The sequence below is a fragment of the Xenopus laevis genome, chromosome 8S (genome assembly GCF_017654675.1).
Source record: "Xenopus laevis strain J_2021 chromosome 8S, Xenopus_laevis_v10.1, whole genome shotgun sequence".
Classification (NCBI taxonomy): domain Eukaryota; kingdom Metazoa; phylum Chordata; class Amphibia; order Anura; family Pipidae; genus Xenopus; species Xenopus laevis.
This window is the reverse complement of record NC_054386.1, coordinates 55,533,133-55,548,340: the sequence shown is the minus strand read 5'-3', so window position 1 is coordinate 55,548,340 and position 15,208 is coordinate 55,533,133.

Below are 15,208 nucleotides of genomic sequence, written 5' to 3'. Positions count from 1 at the left end.
GTGCATGCTCCCACAGGATTAGTGTCAGTGCAAAGACACAACCACAATACAAAGTGACGGAAGATAGCAACCGGGAGCTCTCCTGTGCTTCTCTGCATTTAAGGTTCAGATTTTTTTTAAGGGTTTTTTTCTAATGCACATTGCTGAGAGGGGGGGCAATGCCAGGAAGTTTAATATGCAGAAGAAATTATGCATATTAGTTCATACAGAGCAGGCCACAAAGGCACAGGCCTAGGGCAGTGAAGATCTGGTGGCGGCATGCTACCCATTGGCTGCATGTGATCTTGGGACAGGGTGGGGGAAATTGAGAGTTGTTTCAATCTCCCACCCAGTCCCCAATGCTGGTGATCGGCAGCAGCAAGGAATACAAGAGGCAGTAGGGGTGCGAGCAGGGGAGGGCAGTGGGGGGAGATACGAGTGGCGTAGGGACTGAAGTTCATAAGAGATATTAGTAGCTTTAAGAGAACATATAGTTCTAGAGGTACTATTTTGCTCCATTTAGTTTCCCAAGGAAGGAATTCCAAGCCTACTTACAGAACATGAGAATTGAGAGGTATACTTTGTATACTTTTGTAACACATTTTATCTTGTAAAAATTCAAATCTATTTGGCCCTGTGCAGAGGTATCTCTAACGCTGTTCTTCAGGCCAGTAACAATGTATGTTTTTGAGTATGACATCTGCACAGCCATCATTAATTATTTTACAGCAGTTTACAAAGTTAAAAAAATGCAGAGAGAGGCCAGGAATTGTGTAAGATTGTGCAAGAGTGGGTAAAGTTTCAACTTATCCATTTTTTAAATGATCTTGCTGGTGTATCTGGGGATAATATTCTAATTTTTGCAGTATACTTTCTGGCATGTCTAATTTTTGCTTTGGTCTCACTGGCATGTCTGAGGTTAATGTGATCTTTCCAAAAAAGCGAAGTCTGCACACTTGAAATTAAAATAAATGTATTTTATAACATCAAAAGAAAAATAATTACAAAAATGGCCCCAAAGCATAGGCACAAGGGGGGTTGTGGGAGCACCTGCATTGCTAAGTAAAAATATATAGAAGTATAAGGGAAGTGCTACTGGCATATCCAAATGAGTCAGTGCACATTCCCTGGGCCCCTGTCTAAGTAATTCAGTAGATATGCAAATGCATGTGTTAACAAAGACAGGGGTTTTTAGTTGCAAAGTTATGATCATAAAGTTGAAAAGCCACCATACCACGTCAAGGTAAACCCCATATGGCGGTCCCTAACTTGTTTACCTACCAGTCATAGTATTGAGGATCCTGTGTCTCTCTGCATAATAGCATTAGTAAAGTAAAAAGTAAAAGTCTGCTGAACCTTGGTTTCTGGAGGGCTAAATCCTCCCCCGCTGCTGAATTGCAGCTTTTAAGAGAGAGTGATTGCCCAAACCAACGCCCATTTTTGACAAAAATGTATAAATATGGTGCAGTTAAAAGCATAGGGCCACTATTAATTAATAGGGGTGGGTATGGGGGGTGCTACAAGCCACAAGAAGCTTAGCCAAAGCTACAGGCTGTAAAAGCAAATACACAAGGGGGGTTGTGGGAGCACCCGCATTGCTAAGTAAGGGACCGCCATATGGGGTTTACCTTGACGTGGTATGGTGGCTTTTCAACTTTATGATCATAACTTTGCAACTAAAAACCCCTGTCTTTGTTAACACATGTATTTGCATATCTACTGAATTACTTAGACAGGGGCCCCGGGAATGTGCACTGACCCATTTGGATATGCCAGTAGCACTTCCCTTATACTTCTATATATTTTTACTTAGCAATGCGGGTGCTCCCACAACCCCCCTTGTGTATTTGCTTTTACAGCCTGTAGCTTTGGCTAAGCTTCTTGTCGCTTGTAGCACCCCCCATACCCACCCCTATTAATTAATAGTGGCCCTATGCTTTTCACTGCACCATATTTATACATTTTTGTCAAAAATGGGCGTTGGTTTGGGCAATCACTCTCTCTTAAAAGCTGCAATTCAGCAGCGGGGGAGGATTTAGCCCTCCAGAAACCAAGGTTCAGCAGACTTTTACTTTTTACTTTACTAATGCTATTATGCAGAGAGACACAGGATCCTCAATACTATGACTGGTAGGTAAACAAGTTAGGGACCGCCATATGGGGTTAACCTTGACGTGGTATGGTGGCTTTTCAACTTTATGATCATAAATTTGCAACTAAAAACCCCTGTCTATGTTAACACATGCATTTGCATATCTACTGAATTACTTAGACAGGGGCCCAGGGAATGTGCACTAACCCATTTGGATATGCCAGTAGCACTTCCCTTATACTTCTATATATTTTTACTTAGCAATGCGGGTGCTCCCACAACCCCCCTTGTGTATTTGCTTTTACACCCAAAGCATAGGCCCTACATGTTTCGATCGTTAAGGTCTTCATCAGTGGAAAATCATACAACATATGCAAAAGGAAAAGGCCTTTAGCAGTAATTTTGTGGGGATTAATATCTCCTGTTATTAAACTATTAAACTATAATAGAAATGTAAATGCAGAGCTAGAGAAGGAAGGAGACAATAAAATGAAGAATGAACAGCATATCAGCATCAGTGCAAATTGTCACCAACCTATACCTACCTGAGCACTAGGACCAGGACCCACTTACAGTGCCCAGTGGGGCAGTCTGACCCTGGTTATTAATCAAGTCAGAACAAGATAAATGATTCTGTCCTTCTTATATATTATCCTTCTTCTCTCTTAATAACATTGGGATTAAGCATAATTTTTACTGGCAACCCAAGCCAGAACAAATTGTTTAGAAATAGTCACCTTAAATGGCCTTTTACCTAATACTGCATATATATCTAGGAGAGAAACTGTACCTTTACATAACTGACCTTCAACTACTACCTCCTAGAGCTTCAGTTGCACATTTTGGGAAGCTCTGCTTCACTTGCCATGGTACATGCTACAAATCGGACTAGTCCTTGGATCAACTTGTACTATGAGCTATCTTACATAACCCTGTATTCCCTCACTTGCTAAAAAGCTATCCAACTTCTTCTTAAAGCTATCTAATGTATCAGCCTGTATGACTGATTCAGGGAGAGGATTCCACATCTTCACAGATCTCACTGTAAAAAACCCCTTCCGAATATTTAGGCGGAACCTCCTTTCTTCTAATAGGAATGGGTGACCTAGCGTCAGCTGGAAAGACCTACTGGTATATAAAGCATTAGAGAGATTATTATATGATCCCCTTATATATTTATACATAATTATCATATCACCCCTTAAAGTGATATTGACACATTCCTATAAAAAATCATAGGAACATGTCAGTATAAAGTAAATGCTGCACAAGCACACAGGTTTGGGGGGGCTGGGGCAGCTTTGCGGGGGGGGGGCTTTGAGCGAACCGATTCCTTGGGCAGCATTTACTTTATACTGACACGTTCCTATGATTTTTATAGGAATGTGTCAGTATCGCTTTAAGCACCTCTTGTCCAGTTCTAACAACCCCCAATTTGGCCAGTGTTTCCTCATAACTACGATTTTCCATCCCTTTTACTAGCTTAATTTCCCTTCTCTGGACCCTCTCTTATTCAGTAATGTCCTGATTGAGCACTGGAGCTGCACAGCATATTATAGATGGAGCCTTACCAGTGCTCTGTACAGTGGAAGAATGACCCCTCCTCCAGTGCATCTTTGCCCCTTTTAATACAGCTCAAGACCTTATTTGCCCTTGATGCTGCTGACTGCCATTGCTTGCTACGGCTAAGTTTATTATCTACAAGGACTCAAAGGTCCTTTTCCATTGTGGATTTGCCTAGGGCAGTCCCATTAAGGGTATAAGTGGCTTGGATATTTTTACATCGCAGGTGCTTGACTTTACATTTATCAACATTGAATCTCATTTGCCACTTAGCTGCCCAGAGTGCCAGTTTGTCAAGATCCTGTTGCAAGGATGCTGCATCCTATATAAAATTAATTGGGCTGGACAGTTTTGAGCCACTGCAAACACTGATACATTACTTACAATACCCCCGCCTAAGTGATTAATGAACAAGTTGAATAAAAGTGGCCCCAATACCGAGCCCTGAGGAACCCCAGTAAGAAACTTACTCCAAGTAGAGAATGTACAATTATCAACCACCCCCTGTACCATGTAGCCAGTTTCCAATCCATGTGCAAACGACTTCATTAAGCCCAATATACTTTAGTTTAGAAAGCAGTCGGGGCACAGTATCAAACCCTTTTTTAAAATCCAAATAGATCATCATAAAAAACAATCAAATTTGTCTGACATGACCTATCCTTCATAACGCCATGCTGATTGATGCTCATAATGCCATTCACTAGGACAAAATTTTGAATGTGATCCCTTAACAAGCCTTCAAATTATTTGCCCACCACAGATGTCAAATTTACTGGCCAATAATTGCCAGGCTGAGATCGTAATCCCTTTTTAAATACTGAAATTACATCAACTTTTCTCCAATCCATAGGTACCATACCAGATGAAAGAGAATTTGAGGAAATCAGAAATAGGGGCCAGTCTTAAACTGAACTAAGCTTAGAACCCAGGGGTGTATGCCATCTGGCCCTGGCGCCTTGTTTGCAATAATTTTTATTAAAGCTTTATGAATCATATCCTGAGTCAGCCACTGACTAGATTGAGCTGAGCCAACAGTGCAGCTATGAAGTGAGCCTGGGAACTCTGACTAATCTATTGTATACAATGAAGAAAAGAACTGATTTAGCACATTCGCCTTTTCTGTATCTGTTACAACTAGGGATGGGCGGATTTTTTTCGCCTTGTTTCGCAGGGAAATGACGCCCATAGCTTGTATGGCGTTGTGCGTAAAAAAAATAAATGACGTGCGCCAAAACTTTTTTGACACCCATAGACTTTAATGGGCGTCAGTGACATTTCGCCGGCGGCGGATTTCTAGCGAAGCGAAAAGGGTCAAATTCGCCCAAGCCTAGTTACAACTATACTGGTACTAATTTTTTAAAGGAGCAACTACCCCCCTGCATTTTTTTACTATTAATATACTTAAAAACTTTTTGAGGTTAGATTTAGCCTCAGCTACAATACGCTTTTCATTTCCTACCATTGCCTTCCGTATTGCTGTTTTACAACATTTATTATAGTGTTTATATTCATTAAATGCAGCTTCTGTCCCAACAGACTTGTAGTTTTTAAATGCCTTTCTCTTCTTTACTGTTAACTTCTTTACTTCTATATTAAGCCACACAGGGTGATTCTTAGTGCTTCTACATTTACACCTTAAGGGAATAAATTGAGAACTGTAACAGTTTAATATAATTTTATATGACAACCATTACTGTGTAGCTGAAAACATTAAGCCCCAATCTATGCTCCGGAGGGCAGCCCCCAAGGCTCTAAAATTAGTTTTTCTGAAATTCATGGTTTTCGTTGTCCCAGTGTATAATTGTTTTTTTGCACCAGACAGTAAATTATATCACATTATGGCCACTATTACCCAGGGGTTCAATTACTTGCACATTTACTATACATTCTGGGTCATTAGAGATCACTAGATCCAGTATAGCATTTTTTATGGTTGGCTCCTCAACAACTTGTGTCATAAAATTGTCATGCAACAAGTTTATAAACTTGTTCCCATTAACTGACCTGACAGTACTGTTGCTCCAGTCAATATATGGGTAATTAAAATCCCCCATTATCATTACTTTGCCCAAACTAGCAGCTTTTTCCATTTGCATCAGGAGCATAGCCTCCTCCTCCTCACTTACATTAGGGGTCTATAGCAACTCCTACAGTTTGCTGGACTCTTTACAATTGGTGAAGAACTCCACCCATAAGACTTCTGCCCCTCATTTTCTAACATCACCTCCTCCTTTATACAAAAACAAGTAGAAGGTGGATTGCAAAACCAATATATTTAAAAATACACTTTATTATATAATCACTGGCCGGCCAGGAAACACAATGAATAATTTATGAATAAATAGTAGTAAAAACAGTAATAAATACAATCCAGGTGGGTAATCATTTTTCCTTGGGGGAAAATTCAATTGACTAATCCTTGGTGTTGGTATATGCTTGTGATTTTATAGGACAAGAGAGAGTTGTGAGTTGTAGCAAGGCAAAAAAGTTATTTCCCAGAGATTAGAGCTGGAATTTTTCCAGTATGGTGAAGCAGTGGAGTGTGCAGAGTGCTTAGCTAAATATATGAAACAGGCAGATTGATGAATGGCTGAATCTAGAGAGCAGATTATCAAAAGGGGTATATTGGGGCGTCCCCCACTCCCTCCTCCTTGCCAGCTGCAAAGGCCCCCCAAAAAGAAGTTGGAATAATCTCACCAGATACACAGTTCCGGAATTTCTCAAGGGCACAGCCGGATTTGAACTCTCAGCAGCCTCAAGCCTGTTTCACGAATTTGCTTCTCTCCTTTTCACGATGATCCAAAATGGCGCACCGTCTGATTCAGTGCATGCGCTCCACAGCCCTCCTCCTTTATATTAGCTTTTAAATCCTAGCTAACAAACAGACATATCCCTCCTCCTTTTCTGTTGCCCCTGTCCCTCCGAAACAAAGTATAGCCACTTATACACTGAACATACATTTAATACTAGTACCATCTTGCATATAGGACATGCGGTCCTCCTACTCCTTAACAGTACCCCCAACCAAATCTCCTCCCCCATTTTCCCTTCCTATGCCCACTACCTCATCTAACCTGTCTTCCGCTGAATCCTTTATTGAACCCTCCTCAAGACTAGTTTAAAATTTCCTATAACCCTCTAGCCATCTTCTGCCTCAAAACAGCTGCACCATCATCAATGAGGGGCATCCCATCTCTAGAGAGAGCCGGTAGCCAATTGAGAAGTTAGCCCAGTTCTCCCAAAACCCTCCTCCCTAGATCAATCTCTCAGCAACGCATTAATCTACCTAAGCTCCTGCTGTCTTCTTAAAGGAGAACTAAACACCCTTGCTAATAAAAAACGCTACCTCCTACATAGCCCCCCTCTCTGCTCCCCCCCAGCCTAGGTGTTACCTCCTATATTGCCCCTAATTCTTTACTTAAAGAACCAGTAACATCAAATTTTTTTTAAAAAAAAATTTGTATACATCAAAAAATATACACCAAGACAAATGAAACTTTAACATTAGAAAGCCTTTATTAAGAAATAACTTACTGAAACTCCACTTCCGCTCCTCTTCAGAAAAGGCGACAGGGCGACGATCCATCGTGCGGCGCTCTATTTCTCCTCCCTGACTAGCTCCGATATTCTACTGACAGCTGTGAAGTGAGGTGAAGCTGCGGATCAAGACCCTGCGGGACCGACACATGAGGACCTTGCTGCTGTACAAGTGCAAGAAGCACCCACGGGAGACCGACTGGTGCACGGGCACCTGCAACATTGTAGGTAGATCTCAGGCAGCCAAGGTTAGACACACGGGACAGGGAGCAGTACTAGTGGCCCCGCTGGCCATATCCCTCCCTGTGGAACCAAACAGTAGGCTGAGTAAAGTCACCCATACAATCGCCCTCCTGTGGAATGATCTCCCATGGCACCCAAGTCAGTGCACTTACCTGGGAGCAAGCGGTTAGCAAGCAGTTCTCCATCCAGTGCATCTCCCTCCAGAGGCAGCTGAGCGCTGAGGTGTCACTCAGCTGACTGATAAGAGCAGCGCTAAAGCTGTGTCCGTGAGCGCTTCAAAAGCAGCACCTGCAATCGCACACCTCTGTCCACAGAGAAGTGAAATACCAGTGTCGCCTGCCCTGCTGCGAGGGGAGGAATGCGCAACCTTCCTAGCACTGACTAGCACTGACCAATACGTGGGAAAGTTCCCTGTGCGCCCTATGCGACTCAGTGGAAGCCCCGGCCACTAGTACTGCTCCCTGTCCCGTGTGTCTGACCTTGGCTGCCTGCGATCTACCAACAGTGTTGCAGGTGCCCCTGCACCAGTCGGTCTCCCGTGGGTGCTTCTTTTGTCTTGGTGTCTATTTTTTGATGTTACTGGTCCTTTAACTCCTTTAACATAGCCCCCCTCTCTGCTCCCCCCCAGCCTAGGTGTTACCTCCTATATTGCCCCTAATTCTTTACTTAAAGAACCAGTAACATCAAATTTTTTTTAAAAAAAAATTTGTATACATCAAAAAATATACACCAAGACAAATGAAACTTTAACATTAGAAAGCCTTTATTAAGAAATAACTTACTGAAACTCCACTTCCGCTCCTCTTCAGAAAAGGCGACAGGGCGACGATCCATCGTGCGGCGCTCTATTTCTCCTCCCTGACTAGCTCCGATATTCTACTGACAGCTGTGAAGTGAGGTGAAGCTGCGGATCAAGACCCTGCGGGACCGACACATGAGGACCTTGCTGCTGTACAAGTGCAAGAAGCACCCACGGGAGACCGACTGGTGCACGGGCACCTGCAACATTGTAGGTAGATCTCAGGCAGCCAAGGTTAGACACACGGGACAGGGAGCAGTACTAGTGGCCCCGCTGGCCATATCCCTCCCTGTGGAACCAAACAGTAGGCTGAGTAAAGTCACCCATACAATCGCCCTCCTGTGGAATGATCTCCCATGGCACCCAAGTCAGTGCACTTACCTGGGAGCAAGCGGTTAGCAAGCAGTTCTCCATCCAGTGCATCTCCCTCCAGAGGCAGCTGAGCGCTGAGGTGTCACTCAGCTGACTGATAAGAGCAGCGCTAAAGCTGTGTCCGTGAGCGCTTCAAAAGCAGCACCTGCAATCGCACACCTCTGTCCACAGAGAAGTGAAATACCAGTGTCGCCTGCCCTGCTGCGAGGGGAGGAATGCGCAACCTTCCTAGCACTGACTAGCACTGACCAATACGTGGGAAAGTTCCCTGTGCGCCCTATGCGACTCAGTGGAAGCCCCGGCCACTAGTACTGCTCCCTGTCCCGTGTGTCTGACCTTGGCTGCCTGCGATCTACCAACAGTGTTGCAGGTGCCCCTGCACCAGTCGGTCTCCCGTGGGTGCTTCTTTTGTCTTGGTGTCTATTTTTTGATGTTACTGGTCCTTTAACTCTCCTTGCAGAGTCAGTGCAGCAGAGCTCACGGGCGCCATCTTCTGGCTCTTCGTTCTTCTTCGGGTCTTTTCCCTTCAGCAATTCCCATCACTTACGGCACATACGCAGTTGTCATGAACTAGAAACTGCTCCAACTTCGTGTGCGCCGATATGCCACTCAGTTCCCGATGAAGACCGAAGTGGCGGAGATGTCGCCAGTGAGCTGTGATGCGCTGACTCTGCAAGGAGAGTTAAGTAAAGAGGGTGAGCAGAGAGGGGGGCTATGTAGGGTAGGGTAGGAGGGTAGCGATTTTTAATAGCAAGGGGGTTTAGCTCTCCTTTAACGTTGGTCGTGGCACAGGTAATATCTCTTGGTACCTTGGAAGTCCTCACCCTCAACTTTACACTTAGTTTTTTAAAATCATTCTTGAGGACTTCACCACCTCCTCTAACTTTTTCATTGGTACCTATGTGTACCAAGACCGCTGGGTAATCCCCAGCCCCGCCCAGTAACCTGACCACTCGTTCCACCACATGCCGAACCCTAGCACCAGGCAAGCAGTAGGTCCTTGCGACAGATTACCCTATCCACCTTTCTAGTAATTGAATCCCCTATAAATAGAACCTGCCTTTCCTTCCTTGCACTCCCCCACCACCCTTATTTGAGCCACTGCCTCCCAGGGTGCTCTGAGAGTCAGCCTGCTCCATACATGCCAGTTCAGAGCTGTCCTCCCCAGCATCTTCAGTCAAAATGGCAAATCTGTTGCTTTGGATGAGCTGTGGACCAGCCCCCCTATACTTCTGTTCCTACTTCCCCTCCTGACCGTCACAAATCTATCTCCCTTTTTAGCCTCCACTGCCCCTTCTTTACCCCCACTACACAGTCCCCTGTCAGTGGTTGCTCTGTGAGACCTTTCCTCCCCCTTGTTTGCTGCTGCCCTCAGTGCTGCAAGTTCCCCCTTAGAGTCTGCAGTTCAGATTCCAAGATGAAAACCCACCATCTCTCACATGTAAATATTGTAAGCAATGGAAAAATGTATTGAGAACATAAATTATTCTATAATAAATAATGCATTCTAAAGATGACCATTAAAATTTAGGTTTCAGATATCTTTTTGAATAAATTGTATTCACTGAAGTGATTATGAGCTCCTGAAACACAAATACTGTAATGCAATAAATAAAACAGTATTACAGGGAGCTGCTTCCGAAAGGCTGAATGATCATTTAAATAGCGCCCTTGGTTGAACTTTACCCCTCCCTCTCATTGTGCTTGGGCTCTCTCTGATGAACATAATAGTGAAGTGGCCTCCATTCAGAGAGTAGGTCAGAGGGGTCCCACTGGCAGTACAAAGTGTGTCCCCCTCTTTCCCTCAGAACTGAATGAAAGCAAGAAGTGTGTGGGAGTCTATGGCAAGGTAGGTCTGGCTACTGAGCTGGCACCTGTAAATATTAGTAGTCTTACAGCTCAAATGAGGATTTATTATTCTAAAGGTAAAAATATTTTTTTATTTATGTGATAAAATCATGATTATACATTTATACATTCAGAATTCATTCCTAAACATTATTTATTTTTCTAAAATCCTTTGGCATGTGTTGCTGACACTTTTAGTTGGAAATAAATGATGTATTATGTATATTTGCTACAATGTTTATATTTTTACTGTATATAGATTGGTCTCTAAGGGGAAGCACTGTCCCACCAACAATATGTCCAGCTGCAGAGAACAGGAATGAAAGCATTTGCCAGTATTTCTAGTCTGCTCATTTAAATCAGTACTAAACAGGCCTAAGGGTTTTATAGCTGGTCCCTAGATACTATGAACACTGAACATTTTGAGGTTAATCATAACCCCCCTTTGCTTTCCCCAACAAAGGTGCTCAACATAAACAAAGGATCATAGGTAAGCCAAGTTGGCCTATTGGACAAAAGAATCTAGTAAAAGTAAAAGGTTGCTTGCTTGCAACCATAATTAGTCCCCTCCTAATACAGTCATAGAGGTATACAGGGGGAAGGGCACAAAAGCAAGAGAGGCTGGCATACCCCAGTGCTATTGCATTAATCCTTAATAATGGGACAACTTGCAAAGTCATTGGTGCTAACAAATGAATTCTTATGGAAGCGTTTTTAACAAATACTGTGACATGATGCCTCACCATACATAATGAATAGGCTTCCTGAAAATCACAGAAGGATGAAACCCTCTTCTTCTTCAAGCGACTCACCAACATTAATTTGCACCTGGGTAGTAACCCATGTTCATGTTGGCTTTGCTCAGCCAGCTGCAAGTTAAACAGTGAAAGCAAGCATTTTATTGGTTGTTATGAGTTACTCACAAGGTACAAATTAGTTAGTAAATAAGCTCCACCGACTGATGTTCACTGAGGAGCCTCTTATAGTGATTGTTGCACATATCACGTCACTTAATTGTTGGCCCAGGTACAGTAACACAAGGAAACTCAGGGTCAATGTGGTGGAATGCAAGTGCTCTTTTTAATACATTTAGTTACTGTCAAGGGCCTGACGGCACTCAGAGGAGGGGGTAGTCCGGACCAGGGAGGAAGCTACTGGGGCAAAATCCAAATACGAAGTACAGACAAGGGTTCAAGAGAAAGGCACAATCAAAAGTCCAGGCAGGGGTCAATAAGGCAGGCAGCATACAAACAGTGTCCATAGTCCAGGCAGGGTCAAGTTTAGAGAAAAAACAGTAATAATAACACCCAGGTACTCACAGAAAATAAGACCTATCACCTATGGCATTGAACCGGCGTCTCTGGCGTTCCTTTATTTCGAATTTGGCGCCAGTGACGTCATCACGCCGGCGTCTCTGCGCCCACGTGGGGATCCTGGGCACCGCCATCTTGGATGCGACACTGGAAGGGAGAGACGTGCCTGCCGGCGCTGCAGTGGGTAAGAGCCCTGACAGTACCCCCTCCCCCACGGGGGGCCTCTGGACCACTAAGTCTTGGCCTCTGGGGAAACTGCTTATAGAGCTCTTTAACCAAACGAGGGGAATGAACATCAGAATGTTTCTCCCAGGAGAATTCTTCAGGACCAAAACCCTTCCACTTAATAAGGAATTGGAGAGAGCCTCTGGAGAGTCTGGAGTCTAAGATTTTTTCCACCTCGTACTCATGTTGGCCATCCACAGAAATAGCAGAAGGAGGAGGCTGGTCAGAAGAGAAGAGATTAGAAATTGCTGGTTTCACCAGGGATACATGGAACACGTTGGAAATTCGCATCTCAAGGGAAAGCTGAAGTCTGACAGCCACGAGATCCACAATGCAGAATGGACCAACAAATCTTGGACCCAACTTGGGAGTAGGCACTCTTAAGCGAATGTTTCTATTGGACAACCACACCTTGTCACCAACTTTATATAGAGGAGAAGATCTACATCTCCGATCGGCAAAAGTCTTATGCACCAGAGCACTCTTTTCCAAACTGGATTTGTTCGCAGCCCAAATAGCAGACATATGGGCAGCCTGATCGTCTGCAGCAGGGACATCAGACAAGACGAAGTCTTGAGGATGTTGTCCGTACACAGCCATAAACGGAGACCTTCCAGTGGAAGTGTGGCATGCATTGTTATGAGCGAATTCCGCCCACTGGAGGAGATCCGACCAATCATCTTGACAAAGGGAGACATGATTCCTCAAGAATTGCTCTAAAGCTTGGTTCACTCGTTCTGCCGCCCCATTGGTTTGGGGATGGTAGGTGGAAGAGAACTGAAGCGTGATACCTAAGTCTTTACATAAAGAATGACAGAACTTTGCTGTAAATTGAGATCCCCTATCAGAGACTATCTCAGCCGGGAAGCCATGCAACCGGAAAATAAATTGGATGAAGAGCTGAGACAGTTCCACCGATGAAGGAAGTTTTTGCAAAGGGATGAAATGTGCCATTTTGCTGAAGCAGTCAATGACAACCCATATCACCGTGTTCCCTCTTCAGGGTGGGAGCTCTAAAATGAAGTCCATTGCTAAGTGAGTCCATGGACGAGAGGGGATGGGTAGAGGTTGTAACCACCCACTAGGGCGAGTATGGCTAGCCTTGGAAGTGGCACAAACAGTACAGGCAGCAACAAAGTCTTTGACGTCTTTACGGATAGTCAGCCACCAAACTAGATGTCGTAACAACTCAAGAGTCTTTTTAGGACCAGGAAGTCCAGCTTGCTTGGAACAATGAGTCTGTTGCAAGATGGGCAGGCGAAGCTCCGAGGGCACAAACACAATCCCAATGGGTGTATCAGGAGGAGCAGAGGACTGGCCAGCCACTATTTGTTCAGCCAATTGAGGAAACAGAGATGCAATAATCTTGGCAGGAGGAATAATTGGCTCTTGCCTTTCAGGAAGACGGTCCACCGGAGTGAAATTTCGGGATAGAGCATCAGCTTTCCGATTCTTGGTGGCAGGGCGATAAGTCAGGACAAAGTTGAAGTGGGAAAAGAAGAGAGCCCACCTTGCTTGTCGGGGATTCAATCTCTTGAGAGATTGTATGAACTCTAAATTCTTATGGTCAGTATAAATAGTGACTGGGATCGAAGATCCTTCCAGGAGGTGACGCCACTCCTCAAGAGCAAGCTTTACTGCCAAGAGTTCACGATTCCCAACGTCGTAATTCTGCTCTGCTGGAGTGAACTTCTTGGAGAAGAAAGCACAAGGATGTAATTTTCCATCAGCAGGATGTCTTTGGGACAAAATAGCGCCAGCTCCTACCTCGGATGCATTCACTTCAATGGAGAAGGGTAACCCAGGATCAGAATGACAAAGAGACTGAGAAAAGGCACACTGGCACACAAGATGTGAATGCAGGTGAAAACCTTGCAAAATTTTATTACCGGAAGTGCAACGTTTCGGGGCAAGCCCCTTTGTCAAGCATAAAGGATCTGTGTAAGATGGTACATTTATAGGTGCATCAATCAATGAATTCACAAGTGCATTCAATTAGTGAAATTGAACCTTTGTTTTAAAAAAACCTTTAGTAACTGTGAAAAAATAACGAAACAAACTATAACAAAAAACATTAAGCACAAGTCTTTGATTCATTTCCCATATACCGTATATACTCGAGTATAAGCCGAGTTTTTCAGCATCCAAAATGTGCTGAAAAAGTCTACCTCGGCTTATACTCGGGTCACCGGGCAGCAGCCGAGATTGCAGTCACTTTTAATCATTTCTATACCAACAGTACACTTGGGGAGAGACTGCAATATCCCACAATGCCCTCTGTTGGTTTTATGAAAGAATAACAGTGCGCCCTCTGTTGGTTATATCAAAGAATAACAGTGACTGCAATATCACACAGCGCCATCTGTTGGTTGTATCAAAGAATAACAGTGACTGCAATATCACACAGCGCCATCTGTTGGTTGTATCAAAGAATAACTAACTGCAATATCACACAGCGCCATCTGTTGGTTGTATCAAAGAATAACAGTGACTGCAATATCACACAGCGCCATCTGTTGGTTGTATCAAAGAATAACAGTGACTGCAATATCACACAGCGCCATCTGTTGGTTATATCAAAGAATAACAGTAACTGCAATATCACACAGCACCATCTGTTGGTTGTATCAAAGAATAACAGTGACTGCAATATCACACAGCACCATCTGTTGGTTATATCAAAGAATAACAGTAACTGCAATATCACACAGCGCCATCTGTTGGTTGAATAAAGGATTAACAGTGATGGCAATATCACACAGCGCCATCTGTTGGTTGAATAAAGGATTAACAGTGATGGCAATATCACACAGCGCCATCTGTTGGTTATACGAAAGATCAGTGATGGTTTTATGACACACAGCACTCTCTGCACAATTCTCTGTCACCATCAACTTTGCAAAGAAGTCCGGTCGATCGCTGGGGGAGTCTCTTTGGCGGAAGGTGCGCTGCTGGGAGACAGGGCTGTAGTTGTGTCTAGGCTTATACTAGAGTCAATAAGTTTTCCCAGTTTTCGTAGGTAAAATTAGGTACCTCGGCTTATACTCGGATCGGCTTATACTCGAGTATATACGGTAATAAAGTTCATAGTCCAGAGGGAAAAGATATAAGTGCAATACTTCAAATGTAGCAAACAATTCAAACAATGTTGCAGTACCTATAAAACAAACATGGACATAAAAATGGTTACAATATGTAACTATATAGTAATACCCTGTCTCTGAAGGAAAAAAT